This window comes from Rhagoletis pomonella, unplaced genomic scaffold, assembly GCF_013731165.1.
Source record: "Rhagoletis pomonella isolate Grant_MI unplaced genomic scaffold, Rhpom_1.0 Rhpom_scaffold_00003, whole genome shotgun sequence".
Lineage (NCBI taxonomy): Eukaryota > Metazoa > Arthropoda > Insecta > Diptera > Tephritidae > Rhagoletis > Rhagoletis pomonella.
In genome coordinates this window covers 5392259-5396269 of record NW_023458557.1, presented here as the reverse complement: position 1 = coordinate 5396269, position 4011 = coordinate 5392259, and the positions used below count along the sequence as shown (strand labels likewise).

Genomic DNA, 4011 nt, shown 5'->3' with positions numbered 1-4011 from the left:
CATATAGTTTGCATTACACCAACTAACCACGTTGTTGTATTTGTTGTTGTTGTAGCGGCTACAACAACCCCGCCCAGATCGGTGATATCTCAGTCGTTGTCGCCGAGTTCCACTAACGGCAGCCCCAAGAAGCGTGCAGCCTCTATGGGGTCGGTCCACAGGGACAACGTCGTTAGGGTTGTCAGATTTTCCGGGCATGCGAAGAGCTGTTTCGAGTCGTGAGGGGTCTCTCCGCATGCCGGTCACTCATTTGGCACATCCTCATTTAGTCTACTCAGGTATGAGTTTAACCTGCTGCGAAGTTGGGCTATTATTGTTCTTGTCTCCCGAGGCAGATGGAGCTTCGTCACGTCAATGTCCGGTGTTTGTGTGCCTAGAACGGCATTCACAGGTCTAGAGCCTACATAACTCGAGACTGAGTCCCTGTGAATGCCGTTCACGGCCTGTCGGTATGCTGACGGGTCCAGAGGCTGCTTAATGAACCTCTGGACTTCGACCGTCAGTTCATATAGATGCCTCCTGACGTGTCTAGGCGAGGGCTCCTCTGCAAGCAGCTGTCTGTTTGGGTGGCCATCTGTGGCTCCCAACCAGAAACTATTTGCAGAGCATTATGTTATGCTCCCTAATTGGGAGCATTTTCGCCTCGTCATGGAGGTGGTGTTCGGGTGACATCAGGAGGCATCCGGTCGCTGTCCTGAGTGCGGTGTTCTGTGCAGTCTGTAGCTTCATCCACTGCGCCCTACTAGAACCCGGCGACCACACTGGTGCTGCGTAGTTTAAAACCGGCCGGCCTATTGCTTTATATGTTGCCAGCAACATTTCTTTGTCTTTGCCCCAGGTACTGCCGGCTAGCGACTTGAGGACTTTGTTGCGGCTCTGTACTTTGTTGACAATAGCGGTTGCGTGCGCAGAGAAGGAGAGCAGGCTGTCGAATGTTACTCCGAGTATTTTGGGGTTATTCACCGTCAGAATTGGTGTATCATCGACGTGAATTCCCAGCGGTAGCCTGACCCCCTTCGTCCAACAAGGTCGCAGAGGATTTCGTAGGGGCCTCTCCCCTAGACACTTTGCAGTGAAGAAGCGAGAAAGATCGGAGAGATACCCGTTTACTTTCGAACACAGGTCATCAATTCCATTCCCAGTCGCCATGATCGAGCAATCGTCGGCGTAAGAGACAATCGAGACTCCTTCTGGTGGTTGAGGGAGCTTTGAAATATAAAAAAATGTAGAGTAGCGGGGAAAGGACACCACCCTGTGGAACCCCCTGTTTGATTTTCCTAAGTTTGCTCGATTTGTCTCCAAACATTACCGACGAGTGTCGACCACCGTTTGAGCGTCTGTGGGAGAGAGGAGGCCTCTATATCTTCTAGTAGCGTAGAATGGCTGACAGTGTCTAAAGCCTTTGACAGGTCCAACGCTACTAGAATCGTTCTCTCACAGGGACGGTTACGGTTAAGGACACGAGTTATCTGAGTGTTTATGGCGTTAAGTGCTGTTGTTGTACTGTTGTACTAACCACGTTGCTCAGATCCGCTCGTAACAAAGACCTTTCTTCGATAGAGGACATTGTTTTAAAAAGTTTCACATCATCGGCATACATTAAAATTTTAGAATGTTTTATTATAGATTAAATATCATTAATGAATATCAGGAACAGAATCGGACCAAGGTGGCTTCCCTGAGGAACTCCTGAAGAAACTTTAATGATGTTGGAAGAACAATTATTAACAATAACTCTTTGTGTTCTATCAGAGAGGTAAGATGAAATCCATTGAAGAAGACTGGGCTGAAAGCCGATTAGGTCGAGTTTACGGATGAGTAACGAGTGACATACTTTGTCAAAAGCTTTACTGAAATCGGTGTATATTACGTCGGTATGAGCATTTTCTGTAAAACCGTTTGAGACATGAGTTGTAAACTCCAATAAATTAGTGATAGTAGATTTTCCTTTAGAAAACCCGTGCTGATTAACAATAATTGCTTCGAATAATTTGGGGATAGCGGATAGCTTCGCTATGCCTCGATAGTTTTCTATAGAGGACCTGCTGCCGTTTTTGTGAAGTGGTATTATGAAAGACTCCTTCCAGGCTGACGGAAAAACGCCATGTTTAAGTGACATATTGAATAGAGTTGTTAAAGGCTCGCAAATGTTCTCAGCGAAAACAGGTCGGAATATGATCAGGTCCAGGCCTAAATGACGCTTTTAAGATTTTTAAATAGTGTAAAACTTCATCGGAAGATATTACTGGAATATAAGCAGAGTTGATAGTTGCTCGTACGGATAGTCTCCACTTATAGGGAAGTCTACAGAATAATTTGACCTAAAGAACTGGGCAAACATGTTGGCAATGAGTTGGCTGTCGCTAGACACAGTGTTGCGATAATGCATAGCGGACGGAAAACCATGTACTTTACGCTTTGAATTTACAAAACCATAATATGATTAAGGATTGTTAATTAAATTCTTCTTAATTTTACATAAATGAGTTATAACATTTCTTATTTAATGCAAAGTAGCTATGCCGCAAAACTGAGTACTTTACCTAATCACTATGTAAGCCCGTTCTTTTATATAGTTTAAAAGAATGTGACTTTTTATTTTTCAATTTTTTAAGCTCTTTAGTGAACCATAATTGTATTGGTTCTTCATGAACAATATTACGTTTTGACACATACTTTCGAAACAAATTGAAAACAGTATCATTAAAGTGCTCAACTCTGCGCTCCACGTCATCTCTTTATATAGGCCAAGATAAATTTGAAAGTTTTTTGTTAATTTTCCTGAAATTTGCTTTCGCAAAAACATATCTAGTACTTGAACTAAACGACTTATTATTATGTATTTAATTTATGATTTCGTAGTTAACTCAAGAGCGGGATGGTACGCATCTGGGGATCACACCGATTAATAGAGGCCTTCGGAACATCATCAACGTAAACAAGATCCAAGACCTTTCCAAACTTATTTGGACATATATTTATTTGTTTAAGGCAAAGTTCAGCCTCCAGAAATACATTGTAACTATCTTTAGATGAAATTGGTACAACATCGGTGTCAATGATGTTTCATGAAATGTGTGGCAGATTTAAATCGCCCAAAACAATCATAGAATCGGATGCCGTAAGCATTGCATTTACGGTCTCAAGTAACGAAACTAGCTGCATATATACTGATACGGCAGAATTAGGAAGGATGTAGCAAAGAGCTATATAAATATAAATCTTTAATGCCTGTTTAAATTCGGTATATTCAATGACAGGAACACTAACTTCCTCGGATGGTATCGATGAATGCACCGCAAAAAGAACACCACCGCCGATTCTGCCCTCGCGATCACTCCTGTATATTTGATATTCATTTGGAATAAATATATGAGGTTTGAGCCATGTTTCGGTCAAGGAAATAATATTATAAACCAAACCTTTTAAATATGTCAGTTAATTTGGTATTCAAACCTCTAACGTTTTGATAGTAAATACTTAAATTAGACTTGCGAGTTAGTTTTTTGAATCCGAATTAAGATTAGAAATTTTAGCTACATTGTTATTACTTTTTTTAGGTTTAATCACAAACTCGCGAACAAACGCCCCGGTCGGCCAAAATGAATTATTTAGTAATGAATCAAAATCTTCGGAAGCTACATCAATTTTAAAAGATGAAATATCGCGATCGTATTTAAAATTAAATTTACATCTTTAGTTTTAATTTTAGTCGATATGTATGACTTTATATCATCCGAAGAAGTATCTTTAGCAAATCTACAGACAAAGATTGATCAAGTTTAAAATTATATTTAATTTTTAGGTTTTAGAAGCAAAACAGTTTTGAAAACGATGTATCAAAAAGAGAACCAATCAGCTGGTAAATATCAGTAGGAAAGCTATGTAGCGAACAGTTTTAAATACGCTGTATATTTGACACCTAATAAACACAACCCAAACAGCTGTGACAAAGATGAAACAGCAGAAATGACAAAAAGACAGAAAGAGCAAAATCTATGTGCACAAACA

At 40.5% G+C, this 4011-nt stretch overlaps 1 protein-coding gene across 1 annotated transcript in view; it reads right to left on the bottom strand.

The window, feature by feature from the left end:
* Positions 1-4011, bottom strand: part of LOC118735004 (trifunctional enzyme subunit alpha, mitochondrial) — a gene marked incomplete at its 3' end in the record, with an annotated part of 161077 nt that overhangs the window by 55140 nt on the left and 101926 nt on the right.